The sequence below is a fragment of the Rhodamnia argentea genome, chromosome 3 (genome assembly GCF_020921035.1).
Source record: "Rhodamnia argentea isolate NSW1041297 chromosome 3, ASM2092103v1, whole genome shotgun sequence".
Taxonomy (NCBI): domain Eukaryota; kingdom Viridiplantae; phylum Streptophyta; class Magnoliopsida; order Myrtales; family Myrtaceae; genus Rhodamnia; species Rhodamnia argentea.
Window position 1 is genome coordinate 15567614 of NC_063152.1, and position 26734 is coordinate 15594347.

The 26734-nt window shown below is 37.7% G+C and overlaps 1 protein-coding gene across 1 annotated transcript in view; it reads right to left on the reverse strand.

Annotated features, from left to right (window-relative positions):
- The window catches only part of LOC115732668 (disease resistance protein RUN1-like), a 525447-nt gene that overhangs the window by 95006 nt on the left and 403707 nt on the right, over window positions 1-26734 (reverse strand). The window lies entirely within an intron of this gene.

Here is a 26734-nt window from a genome sequence, read left to right on the forward strand (position 1 = left end):
TTGCTCAATGGCTTTCATAAGCGCCGCCGATATTTGGTCTCCCTTCCTCATTTCCTCGCGATCAATAAAAGTGTATATTCCATTCTGGTTTAAAGCTTTGTAGAGATGACTGAGGAAGTTGTTGCGCAGGTTTGTACCTCTAAAATTCAAGAAGACGTCGTAAATACTTTTGGGTTTCGATGAAGAAGCCATTAGATGATGGAGTTCGACGATAATGGCTATAAGCTTGAGATTTGATAGTGTTTTCAGGTGGTTTGCTCACCACTTGAGCTTCCTGTTGATTTGTTCTTATACTAGACGGCAGAGACGCGTAATTTCCTTTTAGCAATTTTGAAATGGTGGTGCTGAAGGATGGACCAAGACATCTAAAGGTGTGAACATGTGGACTTATTTCCCTGCAAACCGCGTGCCACCGCCACCGACACCGCATTATTCGGACTATCGGAGGGACACAAGCTTCTCCCTTTCAAATTTCCCAGCCAGCAATGACGTGACATGTTTCTAATAATATTTTAATATTTTTATTTATTTATATTTTTAATTTTTTCTTTTTTTTCTCTCTTTTTTTTTTATTCATATTGTCGCTGACAAGGGCTTCGCGGCCCTCGCTTGCGGCTGAACCCTCGCGAATTGCTTCAAATCAATTCCCCAAAAAGCGGATCCCACTTTAATATCTATGAATAAATTAAATATATGTTTTAAGATACGAAGGCTTCTTATTCCACAACACTCAGACCATCATGAGGCGGGGGCGCGGCCATGATCTCCCCCATCGTGAGCTAGGCCACCCTTGCCTTTGGCTGGTGAGCTGGGGCCATAGCTCATCGAATAAAAGAAAAAAAAAAGAAAATTGTAAATTACAAATCAATTAAAATATCAAAATATTATTAAAAATATGCCACATTAGCATTGCCAATCAAATGAACTGAATTGATACAATTGCAAATGATCTATGATTGAATTGGCCAAAAAAAAGTTTAGGATTGAATTGACATAGTTGCAATAGATTTAGAACTTTTTTGATAATTTTTCCTAACTACTCATAATAAATAAAATTATATGCACAATTTAAGTATATCATATCTCAATGATATGATATATCATCTTGGTTAGCTTTATGTATGCAAATTCCTATACGGCAAATTCACGAGCGGTGAATGATGTACCTCGATATTCGTGGACCGGACACTAATCAAATAATTAAGTGATTGACTAAGTGTCGTTATAGATTGAAAGGTGCTAAGAAATCTGGGGTGGCATCATGTGCACCGATGTCGCAGTTGATAGTCAAGATTTTTGGCTAGCGAACCCATTAATCTTTATTTAATTAACAGCCACTTTTGTGTTCTCTTTTAGCCTTTCATTGTGGGCAAAATGATACAAATGATCCCTGAACTTTGAACCAACATACAATATAGTCCGTAAATTTTTAAATTAACCAATATGGCCCCTCAATTTTAACCCAATATGCAATGTAGTCCCTGACATTTTAATTTGACCTATATTGTCCTTGAACCTTTAGAACGTATTCAACTTAGTCCCTGAACTTAAATCAATAGAAAGATTATATTGAACATCTTCCTATAATTCAGGGATCAAGTTGAACGTGTTTAAAAAATTTATGGACCATATCAATCAAATGAAAAGTTCAAGGACCACATTATATATTATACTAAAGTTTAAGGATCACATTGGTCAAATTAAAAGTTCATAGACTACATTACATATTGGGTCAAAATTCAAGGATTATTTGGGTCATTATCACTTTATCGTGAAACATCTTTTAATGTTGTAATAAATGCATACATGTGATTTGGCTTGGAGTTACTCCACCTCATGTAACGTGGTTAACAACACACCGTTGGACCGACGAACTTATGTGAAATGCTGGATCTAGAAATTCATGTACTATAAACAAATGCAACGTTGGTCTATTAAGACTGTGGTATATGTAAAAATCTGCGAGATTTTAGAAGAAGAGTAATTAAACCACGATATAAGAGCTTTAACTACTAGTTGATGTACCGAAAGATGTATTTCATACAGAGGATTGTCACATCAGAACTTTTTCTGGCTTCTTTTTTGGGAACTTTCAAAAGGTTCTACAAACTAATAAAGTCGAGGATTTTTATTCAGGGCACTCTTAATGGAAAATATGTCCCGTGGTAACAAACATGAATTACAGTATTTTCGATGTTACCAGAATAAGAATATTGTATATAAGTTAGTGCCTTCATCCCGATAGTCAAATGTCATTCTTAACCAAAATAAAACTTCAACCAATGGTAGAACAGACGGTAGTTATTTCTCCATCTTTTATCTATTTGAGCCACATGACTATGTGACATTACCTACTTTGTCCCCAACGGCGAAGGTCTTACATAAACTTGGTCTTTTTACATCAAACATCATTTCATGTTAACTATAAAACCAATGCTATGCAAGGAAATTAAATGTATAGTTTCAGTTAATTTTCAAAATATAACAAAAACTAATCTTTTTCAAATCATTAAAAACTATCTAGATTATAGATTGAAAATCTAAAATATGGAAATTGCATTTCAAAACTTAAAATTACACGGAGTTATTATTATAATATAAAAGATTTGCCATCATATCAAATTTCCCAAAGATCATTTAAACATCTTCCTTATTATTATAATATAAAAGATTTAAAATATGGGCGCCAATGTCGTAGGTTAGATGGTCAAAGATCTTGGGTATCGAACCCAATAAACCTTTCTTTAATCAAGAACAACTTGTGCGTTCTCACCTTTTTGTTTGTCGCGAAGCATCGTTTAGTATTCTATTAGCGTGTCCATGTGATTCGGCTTGGATTTACTTTACGCCATTGGACCAGCAAGCTTGTGAGAAATAGTGGATATAAAAAATCATATGTATATGAACAGGGACAATGTTATCCCACTAGGAATATAAGATATGTGAATATTTACGAGAAATTAGATAAATATTATTTGTACTGTGTTATAACAGCAGTAGAACTACTTGATTATATACTAAAAGATATATTTTATACGAAGGATTGTCACATAAATTTTTTTTCCAGTTTCTCTTTCGTGAACTCCAATGGTTCTATGGCTGAATAAAGTCGGGAATTTTTATTTGTAGCACTCTTAATGAAAAATATGGTTCATGATAGTAATCATGAAGATATAAGTAAAAAAATTTACATATATACAAGATATGTAAATATTTACCCGAAATTAGACAAATAATATTTGAATTGTGCTATAATAGCATTTTAACTACTTGATTATATTCTAAAACATATATTTTATACTGAGGATCTTCACATAAATCATTTTATAGTTTCTTTTTCATGAACTCAAATGGTTCAAGAATTTTTATTCATAGCGCTCTTAACGGAAAATATGGCTCGTGGTAGCAATCATGAATTGAGCAGTTTCAGTGATATTTACAAGTTACCAAATAATAAAATAAAGTTTGTATATATGTTACTGCCTTCATTGTGGTAGTTAAATGTTATTCTTACCCAAAGCTAAGCGTTGACGGTTGCCAGAACAGACTGTAGTTGTTACATTTACAACCAAAAGCTGTGTTGTGCAAGCGTTATATGCTGTCTGAACTAAATATTATTAAATGAGTCGGCAACAGCTCATCCACAACTGTTTGTTCCTTAATAATTCTATGGCAAGTGCTATGAACATTTGACTTTCCTTTACAGAAAATTATTAGGATGAAGCAGATTGGTTGAATGGACCATTATGTGCGGCTTTGGGCGCACCTGGTAGTCTCTCTGTCTGCGCATGCATTCCCTACTGCAATAATTCTAATCGGTTCAAATATGGCTTAGGAGTTTGTTTAATTTTAAGCTCTCATTCCATTGCCAATAATGAAATGTGGGGGATCATTGACACAATAGTTGGTAAAGTTGAGCAGTTGGTGAGAAGTGGCTACCAAAAAATGCAAATACTATAGCTGATTGGGTTCCTAAGGCCCATCTTCTTAATAGCCTTCCATTGAATTGGGTTTCCAACCCACCACGAGCTCTTCTGCATTTGCTTAACCATGAACTCCAATATAAGCGCCCTGATACTTAACTCTTTTGATTGGAATAAAACTAAATAAATAAATCAATCTGAATCGTAGAAATTGAAGGGATTCGCATGGAATTTACTATTTTTAACAGATCAAATTCAAAGTTGTTGCTGCACTAAATTCGCTCAATAAATTTCCTGATAGATAACTATTTCACTAGCTCTTAATGCATCCAATCAGTATTTCGAGAATTCGATGGTAATGATACCACTTACCTGAACTCGGTTCACTAAATTTTAATGGTTGAAAAGATGGATCTTGTATGAAATCCACCTTACCTCATGTGTATGATTACAATCATCTGTAATAGAATAGATCCATAGCATAAATTGCTTAAATGAGGGGGATGATCGTAAGGGTGCAAGCGGATCAAATTTTAACAGTTTCCCAATCCCTAGTTGTAAAAAGATGATGATCAATTTTTGGATTGTGGGCTAAGAATGAATCCCAATCCGAATCCCATGATCTTAGCATAATTGTAAGAGGAATTTGTTCAGCAAGTATCACAAAAATTGAATTGAATCCCGGAACATTATAAATTCTCATCCTTGAATTTCTTGTAAACAAATCCAAAGTCGAGTTGGAACTTTTTGAGTATCTTAATTTGGTTTCTATAAATTGAATTAAGTTCTGCTGAGATTGTGTAAAGGGTTACAACCAACCGTCACGCTACCACCACCTTCGCCACAGCCACCCTTTAATAGCCATATAAGCCAATGTGACCGCCACTGCTAACCATGAGCACACTACATCTGTCACAACCCAAACCCTGCGAGCTCGAAAACATCCCCTCCGGCCACACTTTTATAAAGTTCTCTAGAATCCAAAGGCTACAAAATTTAAACATGTGCGGAAGCAGAAACAAATCCCCGTATAGAAACTAACAACGCCATGATAATTTGGGATGGTAAAAAACAAACTTATGTAGATATATACATAGTTGTTACAAACTCTCAAACTTAGGGCTTTAGAGGCCATTGCACAAGCCTGTGACCACCTATAACAAAAAGATTATGTGGTCGAAGCCCACTACACTTCCAAAATAAAACGCTCTACAAAAGTCAAGAGGCCAACTACCCTAGGCCTCATCCTCGCTATCATGCACTATCTCGTCTATAGCTGCCAGCTCGTCCTCGTCCAACTCTGGTGGCTACTCCGCATCAGAAGGCTCCACAACTTTCCCATCTTCTCCCGATACCGTAACCTCGAGGCCGGGTGCCAAAACTTCAAGTCCAGCATCGGGATTCACTACCATGCCATCCGGAGGTGCAGCATTCGAGGATCCCATTCCCTAACACCATTGTAGGGAATATCAAAACCACTTAGCGGTCCCACTGTCAAATCCCCGTGACAATATGTCCAAGCCACGTATGTTTGGGGCTTCCAAGAGAGCTCTCTAGTGTCCACCCAAACCGTAGTAGCGTAACTATAATACACTTTGTCCTCCCCGACCGGATACTCGGTCACCAACGTATCCATGTCCTGGGGAATGTCGAACCTCGGGGGCGGAACACTCATAGTTGAGGCGGAGGGTCTGAAAAAAAAAAGACAAGCCCACGACGGGGTAAGAATAAATCTCAAGAAAGTCCCTAATCATAGGTTAGGGTATAGTGCCTCCAGACACGTCCTAGGTGAGCAATTCCCAACAATTCTTCCTTCAATAAAAAATTCCACAAATAAATTCTTGAATATTCCATTCTTTCTCCAAAAATTGCCACACCTTCACAAATATTCCACGTTACTCCCATATCGGCGTTTCACGCCTCGGACTATCAATAAAATATTCCACGTTACTCCAAAGCCCGTGTTTAACACCTCATGCTATAAAATAAATATTCCACGTGGATCTAAAGCTTGCGTTTAACGCATCAAGCTATTATATAAAATTCCACGTTGGTCCAAAGCCCGCATTTAACGCATCAGGCTATCATATAATTGGACAGACCGGCGTAATAACGCCTTAGGCCATTATATAGTCCGGACCCACGTAATAACGCCTCAGGTCACTATCCCGTGTTTAACGTCTCGGGATAATATAATAAGCACAACCCCGCATTTAACGCCTCGGGGTAAAATAATAATAACAGAGCCCGCATCATAACGCCTCGGGCAATTTATGGTCTTATAAAATACGAACCCCGCGTCATAACGCTTCAGGGTAAAATTCCACAATTCCTCTCAAATAATCCTTATAAAGACCATATGACAACAATAATTCCTCGATCGCTCGTCCGATACCACACGATCTCTTAAATCCTTCCGATCGATCAATCTTCACCACACGATCTCACTAAACTTCCCGATTAGCAGATCAAGACCACACGATCTTCCCAATTTTTCTATGGCAAAAGATCGAGACCACGCGATCTTTCTAACTTTTCTCAACTGTTCACTCGAGACCTCTCGATTTGAATATACTGAATAAGTACTAGATCGGGACCATGTGATTCGCTCACGTTGAATAAATAATAAATTGGTACCACCCGATTAAATCGCACTCAAACTATCGGCCAATCGGGCCACACGATTAATTTTTGTCACCACAAAAATTAATCTACGCCACATGATCTTAACAATGCTAACATAGCAATTATTAGTCACCGTTCGATCGAAATTATACTAACATACAATTAATACGTACCATACAAATAAACCATACTAACGTGGCGATTAATCTATGCCGTATGATTAAAATATCCCCACATGCAATAAATCTCCACCACCCTATTAATCTACACTAAGCAAGAATTAATCTCGATCGTCCGACCAATCTTCCTAAGCAAGATTCAATATAAGCTGTTGGATTAAAGCATGAAAGGCAAGATTAAATCCTAGCCATCCATTAACAATCATGCATATTCACTATTCATGTAAGAACACATCTTTTTCTCTCTCCTCCCCCTCTTCATCAAATTTCGGCCATAGCAAGTTCTAGCACAAATCCAACCAATTTTTCACCAAATCTTCTCAACCTAATGTCCATTAGCAACCTAGATATCTAATTTAATGTTAGGAACCAACTTACCCAAAGTTTAGAAAAAATTTTCTGGCGAGAAGTTGAGAGAAATTTTTGATCCCAACCGATGCCTCCGGCGATTCCTCTCGATCGGCTTCAACCCAAGTTACTCCGGCGGTTCAAGGCGGTTCACGGTGGAAGTTGAGCTCCAGACGATTCAAGGCGACACCGGTGGAAGCTTAGAAAATTTTCGGCAATGGAGGATGGGGAGAGGGAATTTTCAGCCAAGGGGGAGTGAGGTAGAGAGAGAAAGTGGTCTTGGATTTTTATGAGGAAGAAGGCCAAAAGAATTTATTAATAAAAGGTTGGATAATATTTAGCATAGATATTTTTGGGGTCTTCAAAGTCAAGAAGGGCAAAATGGTAATTCCATCAACCAAGACTAGTCAAAATTTTGGCTACTAGGGGGGTATTAACCGCAATGCCCTTCGGCCAAAATGAAAAATTGGGTATTCTCCAAGGGTAAATGGGTATTTTCCCATTTTCAGTCCAAATTTTATTTTTCCTGAACCCTTTGGGGTGAACCGCGAAAAAATTGTACACTAGATGAGGAAACATCCAAAATTTAATTATCAAAACCCCCGAAGGTCCGACATCAAATTCTAAAGCTCGATTCACGATCAATCTCGATCAATTGAAATTTCAGCGTAACTCAAACTAATGGGTGGCTTTTAGGAGTTACATATATCGACCCGTGATTAATATCACGTTTAATAATTTCTCGATCCATGGCGACTTTGGTTGTCACTCAATTGCGAGGGTCAATCACTAGTTCCGATGGACACGATCGTTAGAAAATAATTTAGGGACGTTCGGAACCCATACTAGGTCAAACGGAATCACCCGTGATCCAATCATAGGGTATTATCCAAATCATTCCTTAATCATTCTAGGATCGGTCTATATTGGTTCAAAATATTCCTTTGACAATTTTCATGGACAAAGAGTAAGTCCAGGATCAAATTATTAGGTCCACGTACTTGATTTTCCTAGCCAGCCATTCCCATTTGGTTAGTCTACTTGAGAGGGAACAATTCGAGTGAGATTAGACTAAAATACATTGATGAAACTTTTCATTTATTCAAGGCCTTCAAAACGAGTCGGAATGCAAGATGTCATAACATCTCCATCACCGCCAACCACCAAATCAACCACCACCACCTTCAAACTCATTGTTTGTCGTCTCTCTTTGTAGCTAGCTGAGGCGTAAATCTCGGAATTGAGGTCTCGTTACCTTGAATCAAGAGGTTGCGACCTCATATTCGAGGTTGCGAGACCTCGGACTCAAGGCGGTTGCCTTATGCGAAGGTTGCGGAGGTTGGGTATAGTGAGAGAGATAGTCGCAAGCCCCAGAGTGGTGGATGCCAACAACGACACGGTGTTGGTCTCATAGCATTAACAAGCAGTAACAATGGCATTGTATAGCGTGGATTGACAATTGAGCATGAAAGAGGATTAATCCATCTTAAATTGAGTTGGCACTCCTATATAGCAATGTGCATCATTCTTTGTTGAGTAAGCAAGTCACCCCATTCAGTTATATTTCAAAAGTTCTTACTCGATTGGAAAAAAAATAATAAAAAGCTAAGGCACATGCATATAAAAATTTTCATTATTGTGTGATTACCCTAAAACAATATTCTAATGGGCTGGCCTTGGCCCAAATTGTTTTTTTCCCCATTCAACCTTGGAGGCCGAATCCAAAAATGGGGCCCAACCTTAAAGAGCTCAAGGCCATGGACCCAAATATTATGTACGGTCAGCTGATCATTGGGACATATACGTCTCGATAAGTGATTGTTCGGCCGCTTCTAATCACCGATCAGTAATCAGTTAACCCCATTTCTCTCATTTTTCATCATCTTCGTTATTTACGGACATATTAAGTTCAAACGGTCTTCGTCTCTAAGACCATTCGTTAATTTCATTCATTTCATTTCTCCTTACAAAGATCTAATTGCGTTCTAAATATCCCAATAGAGAACAAAAGCAACAACAATAGCAACCGTGTCGGGTCATTCACATGTAGATGTGACAAAATGAATCTAAAATCTATATTGTCTAACACATATTTGATGGTGTACGTCATAAATGGGCTGCATTAAGTTTCAAAACAAACTTAAATAGGTAAAAAATGAGTTATTTTTTTAATTTCTTAAATTTTTTAAAAAAATTCTCCACAATGTTATAGCAATATAATTTTTTAAAAAATTTATAAGAGACAAACTAGATTTGATTAAATAATGGACCATTTATGAGCCAATCCAAACCCAACTCGACCCACTTGTTTGACAAGTCTTTTCCCACAGAATCCTCACTTTAGATTACAATTGTTGTGGAACTCATTCTATGAGTAACGCTATAACAATGGATACATGCCAGCTCTGGCTCCGCAACCAATTGAATTAGACAATGCCGGACACAATGACTCGTCGAGTTGGAGGACACTTAAAGCTAGTACTTGCCAAGACAATTCCCCGAATGATACCCTACCACCCTCGAAAATCCCCAAGCAACTATGGGGGGCTTCACAAAGAAGAACAAGTATGGAGGAATTTCTAGATTGAGATCACTGCCAATCATAAAACGAAAGTGATTTACAATGAAATAAATGTAGGGCAGCGCTTTTTCCACTCTTTATTTGGCTGTGACACTTCTTATTTTGATATTTTGACGATATTACCCCTTGTGTGATCCACCACTCTTGTTATAATTCTACAAAAGTGATCTCCTCATTTTGTTTGTTCAACTTTGTGTTATTTTGTTTCTTTTTCCCCTTTAAGTGTCCCTCTTTCCTTCTTCCTCCTCCTCTTCCTTCTTCTTCTTAAAGCTCTTATTTTCAGTTACACGCAATTCTCTTGCTCGTCTCACGTTCAATAAAATTCTTTCGACAATTTTCTTGATCTAGACTATTGTGTTGCTTCTATGAATTTCAACTCTATAATCCTATAAAACCTCACAGTTGACTCACACTCACACTAATAAAGATTGAATTTACAAAGACAAGGTAAACATACATTAGCAAGCCCCGGAAGCATCGCACTCGGAAGATCAAGGTTCTGTCGAATGTTCTTAGCCCTATCGGACTCATATGCTTTAAAATGCTTTGACATGAGCTAAAAAAATGTCACGACCCAAACCCTACGAGCTCGCCAACGTCCCCTTTGGCCATGCTTAAGTACGGTTTTCCAGGATCCAAAGGCCAACGAAAATTGAACTCAACATGAATGACAAGTACATGCAGAAGCAGAAACCAAGCCCCGTACAGAAATAAATAACAATACGATAACTTGGGATGGTAAAAGAAAACTTATATACATATCTACATATCCTTTACAAGAGTCAAACCTAACGCTTCGGAGGCCACTGTACAAGCCTATGACTATCCACAACAAAAAGGGCCGAGTGGTTGAAACGTAGCCGTTATCTTAAAAGGATACATCCAAAAAGTTGAGGGGCGACTATCCTATGCCCCATCTTCACCATCCTTCGATGACGTCCCTAAAGCTCCCTCGCCATCAATCAAGGAAGGCGTTTCCACATCAGATGACTCTACTACCTCTACGCCCTCTTCGGGCTTCGGATTCTCTGGGTTGGTCTACTAGTCTTCGGGGCCAATGTCTGGACTCGTCACAATGCCATCGGGAGGGGTAGCCTCGGTGGGGTCCCATTCCCCAACTCTATCGTAGGGAATGTCGAAGCCCTTTAGCGGTCCTATTAATATGTCCCCATGCCTATAAGTCCATGCCGGGTATGTATGGGGTTTTCAAAAATTCTCTTCCACGTCTACCCGAATAGTAGTAATATGCCGATAGTAAACATTATCATCCCCTATTGGACACTTTGTAACTACTGTCTCCATATCCCGAGGAATTCCAAATCTTTGGAGCGGATCGTTCATGGTCGAGGTGAAGGGTTTGAAAAGGAGCAACCCACGATGGGGTAAGAATAAATCTCAGTAAGAAAGCCCCTAATCTTAGATTAGGACACTAGTGCCTCCGGATACAACCTAGGTGAGTAGTTCTCAACGAATTCTCACTCAGCCAATAGAATGCACGAAATAATTTCAAGAAATACATGTCAATCTTTCTCCCAACTTGCTACACCTTTAATAATGCCACGTTACTCGGAAGCCCGTATTTAACGCATCGGGCTATAATATATATGGGTAGACCACCGTAATAACGCCTCGGGCCATTATATAGTATGGACCGGCGTAATAATGCCTCGGGTCGCCATAATCCGCATAATAACACCTCAAGTTAGTATCTTGTGTTTAACGCCTCGGGATAAAATAATAAACAGAACCCCACGTAATAACGCTTTAGGTTAAAATATAGTCTTATAAATACAAACCCCGCGTAATAACGCTTCGGGGTAAAATTTTTGCACTCACACTCGATTGTTCCTCACAAAGACCATATAATAATAATAATCCTTCGATCGCTCGATTATTTCCACACGATCTTGCTAAACTTCCCGATTAGCAGATCGAGACCACATGATCTCACTAATTTTCTCTAATAAAAAATCGGGACCGCACGATCTTTCTAATTTTTCCCAACCGCTCAATCGAAACCACTTGATCTAATTATACTAAAGAAATATTCGATCGGGACCACGTGATTCACGCACGTTAAATAAATAATTAATCGGGACCACCGATTAAATCACACTAAAGCCATTGGCCAATCGGAACCACACGATTAATTTATACTAATGCAATAATTAATTTACACCATATGATCAATTTATGCTAATGTAATAATCAATCTACACCATACGATTAAAATTATGCTAACGTAGCAATTAATATATACCACACGATTAAATTATGCTAATGTAGAAATTAATATATACCGTACGATTAAATTATGCTAACGTGCAATTAATATGTACCACAAGATTAAATCATGCTAACGTAGCAATTTATCGAGACCGTACGATCACATAATCATAAAGTAGCATTTAATCTAAACCACATGATCAATCTTCATAAAGCAAGATTCAATATAAGCCGCATGATTAATCTTGATAAAGTAACTTTCAATCCTAGCCGTATGATCAATCAACATAAAACAACTTTCAATCTAGGCCACCCAATTCCACTCATGAGGAACTATTCACCTGAAGATGACATAATCTTCCTCTCTCTCTCTCTCTCTCTCTCTCTCTTCTAAAATTTTTGGCCAACATAAGTCCAAGAGCAAAACCAACAACTTTTCATCCAATCCTTCTCAATTCTACATCCTTTAGCATCCTAGCAACCTAATCAAAGTTTAGAAACTAGCTTACCTCAAAATCTAGCAAATTCTTCGGTGAAAAAGTTGAGAAAATTTTGATCCAAGTGACGGCTCCGATAGTGCTCTCTCGGCCGGCTTTGATCCACCGAATCCGGCGACTTTGGGTGGCTCACGGTAGCGGTTTAGCTTCGGTAGTTCAAGGGGTGGCCGGCGGTGGCTTGGTGAAGTTTCGACGGTGGTGGTGGCGGTAGAGGGGAAGTTCGGCCAAGTGAGGTAGAGAGAGAAGAGTAGTGAGAGAAAGTTGTATTAATAATGAAGAAGATGATGAAAATAATCAAGATAATAGGTTATGATATTTTTAGTAGATATTTTGGTCTTAAATTATTGGTCTTGAGAATGAAGAGAGAGAAATTTGTGGGGTCCACCAATAATTCATCTCATTTGCTCTTGAAATGCAAGAAAGGGTATTTTGGTAATTTTTTTCACCCTTGACTAGTCAATTTTTGGCCATAATGGGTGAATGACCAAAATGCCCCTTGACCGAAATAGCTTGATGGGTATTTTCCAAGGGTAAATGGGTCTATTCTCATTTCTAGTCCTAATTTCATTTTTTTGAACACTTTGGGGCGAATCGCGAAAGTAACCGTACTTCGGATGAGGTAATGTCCAAAATATAATTATTGGAACTCCTGAAGGTCCGACGTCTAATTTCGAAGTCCAATTCGCGATCAATCTCGATTAATTGAAATTTCAGCGTATCTCAAACTAACGGGCGGCTTTTAGGAGTTACGCGTATCGACCCGTGATCATATCACGTTTAAGAATTACTCGACCCTTGGCGAGTTTGGTTGTCATGTAATTGCGAGGGTTAATCACTTGTCCCGATAGACATGATCGTTAAAAAATGATTTAGGGACGTTTGGAACCCATACAAGATCAAACGCAATCACCGGTGATCCAAGTGTAGGGTATCACTCGAATCGTTCCTTAACCATTCTAGGATCGGCCTATATTGGTCCAAAATTTTCCCTCGACAATTTTCATGGCCAAAGAGTCAGTCCAAGATCAAGTTTTTAGGTTCACGTACTTGATTTTTCTAAGTAGCTATTCCGATTTGGTTAGTCTTCTCAAGAGGAATCAATTTCGAGCGAGATTTAATTGAAATACATCAATGAGATATTTCATTCATTCAGAGCTTTGAAAGTGAGTTCGAATACATGATGTCACAAAAAAGGTCCCTTTATTTGTCCTAAAGAGATCTGAATAGAACCACACTATTTTAAAAGCAGCTCATAGATTTCTAAAACAAATGCAACTCTTGAAGCTTTTGCTCATTTAACATATGAACCAGCCAAACAAGCACATTAGCCAGAGTTAGACCTATCAAAATGGGTTCAAAACCCATTTAATAACCTACAAGTATTTAAATGGGTCATAACAAACTTAGAAGGCCAGCATAATAGGTCACAAAATAAAGAGGTCAAAATAAGTGGGTTGTAAATGGGTCCATTATGAACCCATGTACAAACCACTTAAGACAACCCATTTAAAAGGCCTCTACACTTTCTTTTACTTTTCTTTTTATGTTTTTTTTCCTATTTTTTATTTTACTTTTTCTTTTCTTTTTCTTACTACCTCGCTGGCTGCAAGCCGCCGCCACCGAGTTGTCGGTCACCTGCTCGCCACCGCCCGCCTCGTCGCCGGCCGATTTATTGCTTGGTCGCATTGGTCTTTATAGAGAAGATGTGCTTCGCATTGTCGATCTATGCCCGAACTGCAGCCATCACTCTGGGACTTGTTCCATTCGACCGACTATGCAACCCACAAAGCTGCTATTACTCTATTCACTGGGGACCCGAGCTTCGTAGCGTCGATGAACTTCAACCGGTTGGCTCGAGGCAACGCATGAGGTCGACCACACTGCAATGCTCTCTCATCTTCTCTCTTCGTTCCGACACAAATTAACTTTTCGATGCATTGTTGTTTCGGGTGGTAATAATAAAACATCCTCTTCAGCCATTTTCCAAGGAATGAATAAATTCATGGTTCACTCTTTCGAAATGATCTTTGATAATTTTAGCGACTAATCTCGCCGATCCCATGGCAAAAACTTGACTGAAAATCGTCGATCTTGGGATTAGATTGTTTCATGTTCATATCCACATGGAAACATGATAAAAAAAATGTAATATATATGTTTCCCAACATTGCCAGTCTTAGAAGAAAAAAAAATCAGATAAAATTTAGATAAATGAGAAAATTCATATTTTTTTTAAATTGAAAAAATATAAATGTATAAAGAAATATAAAATTTGTCCACAATCATTTAGTAATATAATTTTTTTTCAAAAATTAGTAAGAAGTAATTTTTCTTAGATTGGATTAAAAACATGAGTGTTTTAGTAATATGGGTCGGGTCGAGTATGGGTTGGGTGTGGGTCGGGTCGGGTATGGGTCAAGAAATTTGCACTATGTATAATGGGTCATAAACGGGTTAATGGGTCAATTTGGGTTGGACCATTTATGACCCTACCCAAACCCGACCTGATCTACCCATTAGACAAGTCTAGCCAAAGTATGTTATTGCAGCAAAATTATGGGAGCCAAATCTCACACCAAAATCCAAAGAAAAATATATAGAGGGAATCTAAAAAAAGCGCACAACTCGCAATTTCCCTCGACTTGGAGACACTTTTTTTTGCACTCACGTGCAAGAAGACTAGAGATAAATCTAGAAAAAGAAAGAGAGAGAAGCGATGCTTCTCATGTTACCTTCCATAGTGCAAGAAGTTGTGTGCGGCTAAGAAAAGGGGCTCCTTTGTGTGTGTGTGTGTGTGTGTGTGTGTGTGGGGGGGGGGGGTTCAACGGTGAGTCTAATGCCGGTGCCACCGAAATTCATTAATGTTCACCTTCTCAATGCCCTACGACTTGAGGAGTAGGAAGTCGTGGAAAGAAACCAATGGCCGGCAAGAAAGCAAATAGAGAGACAACAATGATATTGCAAGAGCTTAGAATGTCAAAGGCGTGGAAAAGAAGAAGAAAGAAAGTAGGACCCCACAAGGAAAAAAAATAAGAAACAAAATGAAAGAATTGATCAAATAAACTAAAGGGATCATTTTTGTCGAATTGTAATTTAAGTGGTGTGTCACACAAGGGATAATATCGTCAAAGCATTAAAATAAAGAGTATCAAAGTCAAATGAGAAGTGGAAAAAGCCGCCCAAAATATATTATAAATGTCATATCTTTTGTATGATGCTCACTTTAATACAATAATTTTCCATTGATCACTAGAGTGTCATAATTTCCATACTATGTTTACTTTAATGTTATAACTATAAGAAACATTCCGAGTGTTTAATTGAACATCGTTTCTTCTATTTGAAAATAGAATTCATTTTTAGTTTTTTAATTGAAAAAGGCAAATTATCCGGCACAGCCCGGTGCACAGTCCGATGTGGTATGCGTTGATGAAGTCAGGCTCTCCATGGATTGCTTGGGTTAAAAAACTGACCGGATCCTATACTCGTGTACATGGGCCATCGATGCAAAAGCCGACAATATATTTGTCTGGAGAAATTACTCAGCTTAGAAGCTTGTCGATGCCACATGTTAAAAATGTGAAAGATAATCAGGCAGATACGTCCTCATGGTGTTCTTGGAGACAAATATCCAGTTCGAGTGACGTATGTTTTATTGAGTTTCCATGACGAGATTGACGGACGAAAATGGAGTTGTCCTGCAGCAATCTTTGAGCATGTCTATGATATTCAAGCAGCTTTATGTGGTTGCATTTCCCCAATCGAAGTATTGAAGGTAGGATGGGCACATCGGGTATTGTCAATACTGATTATGTCGTCACATGTTTGTAATGAGAGTTCTATTGAGGGCTCATATGTTTTTCCTTCGTACTTTCTCCAAGGAAGTTTGGCAGCATGTTTTAGAACTTAGGGTCCATTTATTTGAAGGAAAAAAGCTAATCGATTTGTAGAAGACATTTCTGTGGTCTGAAAAAAATAAGCTTAGATTTTGAGAAAACACCTTCCCCTTTTGACAAGAAGGAAACAACTTTCCCTAAATCCCCAAACAAATGGAAAGTAGGAAAATAATTTTCATGAAAAATACTTTCCTTTATCATAAATTGAGGGCTCATATCTTTTTTCCTTGAATGTCTTCCATTTGATTTAAGAAACTACTTGCTTTATGACCTTTTGAGACCAAAAGATTCCAACTTTTGGATTTCGATTATGAGATGTGATAATAACAAAAAAAGGTCGGTTCGGTACGACAATTACTATCAGCACACATGAATCAGCTATGGAATGATGAGATGTAAAATCAACTATATATGATATGCCATGATCACGGACGTATAAAGATTCGCATATATAAAATCTGCTACTATAAGTCGAAAATTGAAGAAGGCAACCTAGCTTGGTCACCTGGACCACAAGGGCACAAATCACTTCAAGCAAAGATGATGTATTAATCATGATAATGGAGCGAAAATCTCTATCCCGTGAGAAAAACTCGTAGTGTATTCATCAAGTGCCCACTCTCTCTAACTTTCCTGAAAAAAATTTCCTCAACTCCGATAAAAAAAAAAACTTTCCTGAGCAAATCTTGAGGTGATTGATAAACACACAACCAATGACTTGGTGATTGTGGTTTGGGTCGCTAATGGGTCGGTCACATTTGCCGTTGGGAGACTTTTTTTTTTTTTTTTTTTTGGGCGGACCGCTGGGAGACTATACACCTAAAACGGGGCATTCACCATATCCCTCTCTAACTATACACTCGCCTATATTCAATGCTACAATTTGTACGTTCACATTAGCACAACATAGTCATAGCTCATAAAATTAAGTAAACAAGTTGTCGACCTGCATCTTCGACACATTGCAAATAGTAACTCGTGATTTCAGAGTTCATTTGTTTCAAAATATCTTTAGCAAAAGCTGAAAACGATTAAAGAATAGACTTTTTATGCCTGGAAATCTATTGTTACATGTTAGAACTACATCCCGTGTACATAGTTGTTGGGAAAATTCCCTACTTAATTTTGATGATGATAAAGACAATCAAAGGCTACTAGGTGCCTACTTCCCCGAAATGAACAGACCCAACTAATGTCAACAAGTCACCTTTGTCCCTCCCAATGCTTAGCATTCCTCCTTGATGGAGTCCACAACTGTTTCGTTGTACAGTCGTGGCTGCACCATCGACAGACCCTCGCGCCACCTAGTGATAGCGCCATGTCGACCGTGGAGGTAACGATATCTGACTCATCATCATGATCATAGCTGCGCAAGCTTCTAATTTAGTCCAAATAAAACCCGATTAAATTTAAGTAACATAGGAACATTTGAACTCGATCCAGGGACAGAGCATCCCTTATTTGAATGGTTATCAAATTTGGATAATTGATATTATATTCTATAGGTTTTATCATGCTGTATATATTTGTCTCTTTTGTAGACTTTGGCCCCACTAAATTTTTTAAATTGCAAACTTGACCCCTTAGAAATGAAAAGACCAAACTGACATCAAAGAAAGCACACAACTAGAATTTGCGTTAGTACTTTTCATAATATAAATAGATAAAATAATATTAGAAGTTCAAAAAAATTTATGTATGGAAGGCATTTAAGTGATAAGCCTTTTTTGTTGCCAATGAGTTATAAACTTTTCTAAGTGATGCAACCAAATCCTAACATTTTTCTTTTTGTTCGCACTCAAGCCAATTACAGTACCAATACCCCTTAAACTTCATCACATTTTAAACGAAGGAAAAATAGAGCATACACCACCATTGTAAAGAAAATTTTACAAAATGGACCTTATTCCCGACTCACTTCGGGAAGTATAAATACCCACTCTCTTAAATTAATGGCGGACTTAGGCCCCTTGTGTAATTTATTTTTTGCACTAGATATTACGAACTGAACGATTTATCCAATCATAAAAAACCTAAAGGTAACAATTTTATTTTTGCACGGAAAAATCTTATGTCAATTAGTACGTGAACTATCGTGCTTTAGTATGATACAGTAAACATAAAAAAAGGTCTACGGCTAAAATTACTCCTACCCTTTCTATATTGACACCACCACTGCAATTTTCCCCTTTTGTTCATTGTCAATTGGGCCAGTCCATCAACGTTAGGCGGGTTTTTTCCCTGGTGAGTGAGATTATGAATATAATACAATATTTACTATCTTAGGAGAAAACTCAAAATTTAACTTTTTATACAAATAGAACGCGTTTCAATTTCAAGATAGTCATAACCTTATCACCAAAACTGGCTGCATTTTTTATTACGAATCTTTAACTTAAAGAAACTCAGTTAAGGCTAATGCAACCTATAGGGGCGATGCTTGTTCCTCGAATAATAAAAAAAATCTTTTGCAGGTGAAATGGCCCCACGCTCCAAGTGATTCGCGTTGATCTGGAACTGAAATGGCTCTAAAGTTTGGCTCAGTCCGTACTCAGTCTAATCTCTTGCTGGTGAAATGGCAATTTCTTTTTTTTATGGATTCACTCCCTTTTTATTGAAAATTGCCTCACAATAGCCGTTCAATCAGAAATAAATAAATTAATTAATTAAGAATGGCTCCCTACCCTTTATATTGACAGTTATCTTCTTCTTTTTTTATTTATTTATAAGTAACGACGTATCAGGTTGGGAGAGATGATCCAAATCCCAAACATAGTATGCAACAGAACAAAGTTTGTACAAACTCAAATCGTGCCGAAATTTAATCGATGACAAGGCTTGGTGATACGGACTCAATAAGATTACTAGATGTAAATAAAAACACAAAAGTACTATGTCGAAATTTAATCGACGACACAATACTTAGGATAAAAATACACGCTCAAGGTTAGTCGACAACGTGAATCCGAAAGTTATGTCTACTATAAGATAAAGTGAAATTGCAGGAATATAAGGGTAAAGATAAATTAGCTTGATTTGTGCGGATTTAGAGGGGGGTTATATGATGAGCGACTGGTGGTATATATAATGACTTATTTCGACAACTAGGCATATATGGTACTGACGCAAATTATTGTATGTTGATCCGCGCATGTCAATACCCACATGTCGTGTTATCTTGACTCTCGTGCCATTCTTGTGCGATTCACATGCTCATTATCATCAACGTGCCTATTATCATCCACGTGCCAAGCATGTGTCTATTGCATTCCAGAATATTTTTTGGTGTCAATAGTACTTAATTACTCTTTTTGCCTTTGAAAATTTTCATGATCCCAAGCAATCGTTGCACTTCACTTTTGTGATAGAAACAGACTACGATAGTGACAAATAATCACTAAAACATGTGCAGACACAATAGTCAACTTCGAGACTATTTTTTGGTTCAACAGTAGTTAATTACTCTTTTGCTTTTGGAAATTTTCATGATCCCAAGCAATCCTTGCACTTCACTTTTGTGAAAGAAACGGACTTCGATAGTGACAAATAATCACTAAAACATGTGCAGACACGATAGTCAACTACATTGATTGAATAGATCTCGTATGTGTGCTTCATTTGATTCTTCCCGAAATTTAATCAAAGACACAATACTCTGGATAAATATATACACTGAAATTTAATCAAGACTTGAATCCGAAAGTTACTTCTACTATAAGATAAAGTGCAATGCAGGGATGTAAGGGTAAAAGATAAATTTAGCTTGATTTGTGTGGATTTTGGGTTTTTTTTTTGGGAGGAGGGGTGGTGGTGGTGGGGGAGTTATATGATGAGCTGATGGCATATATAATGACTTAGTTCGACAACTAGGCATATATGGTATTGACACAAATTATTGTATGTTGATCTGTGCACGTCAATACTCACGTGTCATGTTATCTTGACTCTCGTGCCATTCTTGTGCAATGCACATGCTTGGTATCATCCACGTGCCAAGCATGTGTTCATGGACTTCCAAACTATTTTTTTGGTATCAACAGTAGTTAATCACTCTCTCGCTTTTGGAAATTTTCATGATTCCAAGCAATCCTTACACTTCAGTTCTGTGATAGAAACATACTACGATAGTGATAACTAATCACTAAAACATGTGCAGACTGAATAGATCTCATGTGTGCGCTTCATTTTATTCTCGGGACACCTTATATGCTCCACGAGGATCCTATACCACGAAAGTGCTAGCCTATGGCAATGGCCAGGTAGCGATACTGCCCCACATCGGCCTTATCACAGGCATCGCCAACTACATACAGTTGAAGGCTGGATGGCCATCAAAGTATTGGCCACCGAGAGGGTCTGGTTCGAGATGGGATGACGGGACACCGTGACGGCATATTTCCTGGAGTTTTGCAGCTGAAAGAGGGGCGGGTTTGTGTCCGACCTCAATGCAATGATGGAGAATTTGCGCTCCAATGTGTTCTTCGTGATCCCACTTGGTTATTATGTGGATGAATTGTCGTTGGAGTATATTATGTCACATTCTCGAAGTGTGGTCCTAACACCAGCATTAGCACCAAAGTTGGGGGCGAACTGGTTTAATCAATCATGTGTCTTAGGGGGTGGTTTTCCTTTATTCTCATCTTTAATTTTATTTGATAAAATGTTGAGGAAGTACCGATGCAGGAAAGATTATTAAGTTTTCAATGTGCAGGAGCTTCTATTTTCATTGCGTCTTTGCATATATCTCTCTCTTTCTATGTTTTCTTTCTCAAATAATTTCTCTCAGGTTTAGAAAGCTGTCTGTGAATGCATATAACTTCAAAAGCTCAAAGGGGTCAAAAACAAAATCCATCGATTGCACCAATTAGCATTTCTCCTAAAGTCATGAAAAAAATATTTTCTCATTTATTAACTTTCAGCTAGGAAGCGACATAAACAACACGAATTTTGACATACACAAAAAAAGTCAAGAAAAAGTTTTCTTTGCCTGCTTGATTACATTGTGCGAAAATCACTCTTCTAACGTATCATAAGGCGAGGCCAAGTGTGACTTTGACCAACTAATCATCTCTTGGCATGTGTCGCCATTTTGGTGGTCGGGTATATGTTCCGTAGATAGATCCAAAGTGTTCAACCCGTGACTTAATTATTGACAAATCATCAATGTGGTGGTGCCAATTTAAGCATTGACAGGATTGTTGGGGTGCAAATTGATTTCCTAACGAATTTGTAAACCAAGCTCGTGGTTTCCAGCTCTAGCATCAACATGGGGCCGTTTGTGGGATACCAAGCAAATCGCTGGGTTGTTCTTCCTGAGGAGAATCTCAAATGTCATTATACATGTGACAATTTGGTAGGCAAGAATTTGCAACATAGTATCAGTATTTTTCTCAATTATGCCCACAAAATTATTGCATAATAAACACCCTTTTCTATGTATATTTATTTACCACTCACGAATAAGATACGAAACCTTATGTATCTCAGCAAATTAGAACTTCTAATTTTGATTTGTATTCGTCAATCTCAAATGCCAGAGTACATAACCTGGAGAGTGACTCCTATAATTACATTTCTGGATATGTTAATGTAATTTTGCAGCACGTTACTCCTGGAAAATTAGGCATATCTACCACATGCATGTGATAGAAAAGTAGGACATCACCACATTAAAATTATTGGAGTTGAGAGAGTTGTCACGCGCCCACACGCGCTTCTTCTGCACGTGGGATTTTCCTTGCATGTGCCTACGGTCTTCTTCAACCTCTGTCCGAGTTGTTCGACCCAGTTTCTACCCGATCTTGACCCGTTACAGACCTCTTTTAAAATGCAGCAAATTTGACTCTTTTAAAGCACTACTAAGCCGCCATTTTGAAATTAAAGCTGCAAAATGACCGAAATTGTTGTGGGCAGCATGATAATGAAGCCAATTTGGACAATATCATAGGAAATCGACATAGTAGAATCGATATACATTGTCGAACAGAACTTCCGACCTGATTTCGAGGATTAATAAGTGAAGTTGTCGAATTCCATCATATGATTTTCTATTCACTTTTGCATACCAAAATCTTCAAGTTGGAAATTCTTGACGCACATATTAAATTAGGGCACCAAATTTAGAGTATAAGAATCGTTACATTGGGTAACAAAGGCCACAAATTAATTGTCCAAAATAACAACCAAAAAGGTCAAATTGGCAAATTGCAAAATAATATATTTCGCTAGTCATATCTCTAACTCTCATCTCTTTAACTTTTTCTCTATCTTTTTGCAAAGTGCGACAGTCGAACCCCACATCTATGATACTAGAGTCCCCAACCCCAATCCCTTTACTAGTAGGACCGTATGTCTATTAGCATATTTCTGGTTCACACGCCCTTCAATATTTGAAATTTTCACGGCATAGACCAAGTTATAACATGAAATTTGCCAAGAAGATTTACCATAGAACAAGTAACTAAATCCTCAGTGAATACTTGACAATCCAGACAAAAACTGATCTGGACAAGAATCGAGCTTCTTCTCTTAGGCCCCTTGAGGAAATTATGTGATTGGAAAAGCAGTAAATGGCACATGCATTGTTAGTTAGAGTGCACATAATCATTTAAAGCTAATTTATGGAATGATAGATGTTTAACTACATCCTTTTATCACAAAATAGAATTCTAATCATCGTCACTAATTCACAAAAGTACACTACTAAAACGGCTGTTTGAACATACTATGATTAAGAAATGTTTCAACCTCTTGTGACAACATAATTAACTGTTTTCGACGTCACACAAATAGGAGAATATCTTATTGTGCTAGAATCAACACCAATTATGTCATGTCCAGATTTGTGCTTTACATGTAGAACACAAAGAGTCAGAAAATTATAGTTCAAGAGTAATCCATGCCATTCCCTTTTATATGCAGCCCACTTGTTATATGCACAAGTAGCTGACAATCATTCAATATGCAAAAGAGTTGCATCATAATACCATACATGATGTCCACTAGTTGTGCAAAGCCAAGACAGGATTCAACAGGAAGAACCAATGCACGCAGAGTAACCCGTGACCTGTAAGTCTTTGGAGATGAAATCCAAATATTAGCATTCATTATTTCTCTATAATACTTAAGCAAATCATAGACTACACAACGTCATAAACAGCAAATGAATGGAAAAGGAGGGAAAAATGGCAAAGAGAAATTATATTCAAGTAAACAAATTATTTCTAATGAGTTGCCAAAACATACTAATTGTCTCAGAAGCATGAAAAGGTTATGGCCTGATCAGTCTGTCGAAATATATGCCACTGAAGAGCTTAAACTCGAGAACTGTTCGACCAATAACCATATCAACTAGTCTAACCGACTGGGTTAGCTATTAAGATACTGCACTTAGCCTTTTTTTTTTTTTTAACCAAGGACATGACGTCCCATTTCTCAAATGGTAATCTGGCTAAGAATACCCAGCCTAGAGGAAAAACCTACATTGGATAAACAGGGCATCTGAATGAGAATGTTGTTATGACGGTGATTATGTTACTGAGCAAATTCTATCCCCATTCACAGCAACCATTGTATGGGTGAACACAGCTCCACTGAATCAACTATTTACTTAGGGAGCATTTGATCCAGAATTTGGAAACATCCATAAATCATGCAGACACTTAAACGGGGCAACAAAGATGATATTCCTGTGGAAGCCACCCAATATTTCTAATGATTCTGCATTTTCACCTAGCTCACCAGCTTGAAACCCAAAACAGATTCTATTTGTATAACACGTCCAAATGTGGCCATTGTGTGAAAAAAATGTGCCCAAGAAGCCGGTTCTTACATCTTAAAAGGCAATTCAATGCTCACCATTCATTTTTATACCAATTAAGTATACCAAAGTCTAGCTACATACGGCCTAGGGAAACAAAGTTAGGAGAAAAAAATATTGAGTATAAAAGTCGCAAATTCTCAAGCATGCATGCCTGCATACAAGCAATTCAAGAGAAAATCAGCATCAAGTGTCCAGCAGTAAAACTATTCTGTATCAAAATGCAGCTACTAATTGAATAAACGCATGTCTAATATCTATGTAATCAGAATCCTGCAAGTCCTGTACAATATACGGGTCACAAAACTCCTAAACAATGATTATTACAACATATTGGTCCTGTAATTTAGATGCAAATCCCACCTAACTGTTGAACTACATGTGCCACAGAGGCTTATCTTCCATTATATAGGTTCCCACTAAAACATTCAAGAAGCTCCCAGGACTCAACTGTCAAACAACCTCTCCTAATGGCTTGCCATCTCACTTCTTCATTCTTCTGGTTTTACCTCTTCAAGTGCCTCATAAGACTTAGCAACAGAGTCCTTCCCCACTGCCTCGTGAATTACCAATGAATTCACTAATGACCAAGCATCTGTCGACTAAACTTACGAAGAAACACTTATACAATGTCTCTCGAAAAAATTCAACGACACATTTTACAAGTTTCCACGCAACTGTAGCACCTTGCATATCGAATTCAAAATCCATCTGGAGCATCACATCAACTAATATAATTCGGACATGCCAGGCGTTACCTGATCTATTCCAAGCTGCATGAAGCCCAGAACCTCAAGAGATTATCGTTCACCAGGAGCTGCATCATCAGTTTCCATGGTTTCGGTCAGCAGTTGTAGTCCGTTGCCTCAAATCGCTGGTCACAATCACCATCGGTTTGCTAGGGACTCTGTTTCAGGAAGATGAACTTCTGTTCATTGCCTTTGTTGGCTGGTGGCGATCTTACGTTCTCAGAGCTCAGTGGTGTTGGATGGAGGAACGGAGATACTGAAAGTGGCGTCAGTGGAGTTCGAAGTTTGCCTATGGCGGAGCAAAGAGAAGTTAGCAAACATCCACACGCAAAAACAAAGAAAACAAAAAGTATGTGCGCGTGCACAGTTGGATTCAAGAACAACCTTGCACGGTGAAGCTGGACGTCTTGAAGCACAAACTTCAAATCGTCCTCTCTTAGGTCGGCTATTATTTTGTATCCCCACTTTTTCACGTTTCTACTTGATATCGGAAGGCTAAATGGTACGTAACTCCCATCTAATTGACCAAAATCAACTTCTCCCCAGAGCCTATATGGTGACATATGTTGAAGCCAGATATGATACGAATGCAACGGACGTTGGATAGTTTCTGAATTACTGCTCCGCATTTTGCCATTAACATGTGATTCAATCCGAAATGAGAGGAGTCCCTTCTCCTGTTTATCCTTATTGAGAACAGAGAGCCAATGCAAGAAACTTGTTATATGAGAACTCTGAAACCATGAAAGATATGGAACCTTCTTCAACAGGGACGATCCAATCCGGCATTTCTCCTCTGGGGAGAACTATTCTATAATCCTGCCATTGACAGTTAGAATGTACCCAATTTTTTATTTGTATCCAAATAGAAGAATTCAATTTGAGTTTGGCAAGCATATACACCGCATAAAGTGTGACTGTGTATGAGAGAGAGGAGGGAGAGATAGAGTCTAACCTGGGAAAGTGAGGAAGAATAACCCGTGTTCAGCCCTCTATACATATATCATTTGTGGGAAAAGAACACTAAAAGAGAATAACTTTTTTTGGGGTTTTTCTTGAAAAAAAAAAATTAAAAAAACAATAATAATTTAAATAAAAAAAAAAAAAACTTTTATTTTAAATCATAAAAAAAAAAATTACTTTAAATATAAAAAAAAACTTTTATCTTTTCCCTTCTTTCCCTCTTCTCCCCCCCCCCCCCCCCTCCTTTTCCCCACTTTCTCCTACCCCTCCCAAACCCCACACTACCCACACCCCCTACAAAACCCCCCTTACCCCTTTCCCCCCCCATTTTCCCCCCCCCTAAACAAAAAAAAAAAAATTAAAAATTTAAAATTTTTAAATAAATTTTTTAAAATTTAAATTTTTAAATAAAAAAAATATCATTTGTTAATATTTAGATATGGTCAAAATATAAATATGCTTGACATTTGTTCATGCTTTAACTTTTCCATATTTTGATCAATTTTTATTTTTCATTTCTTTATTATGATCGGCTAAGTAATTAAATTGAATTTTGATTTTGGACTTTGAAATATAGTCTCATTCATACTATATATATGAAAAGCACTTAATCGTGTGTTCATAAGCTTCCAAAATACAAATTTTTTGTGAATGGAAATATGAGCCCGTAAATTAAAATTGACAATATTCTCTAGGAAAAATAATAAGATTTGGTTAATTGATATCTTCATGGGCATAATAGAGCAATTATATTGTGAAATTAATGAGAGATGATAGAAATAATGGCAGTTTTGTGGATTGACGTGAGAAAAAGGAAACAATAAATTGAAGAGAGAGAGAATGGTACTTTCATAAGTTAACTCGATGAAAGGAGTGTCTTAGACAAAATGAGAGTGAGAATAGCGCCGTCCATATTATTATTTTAAAA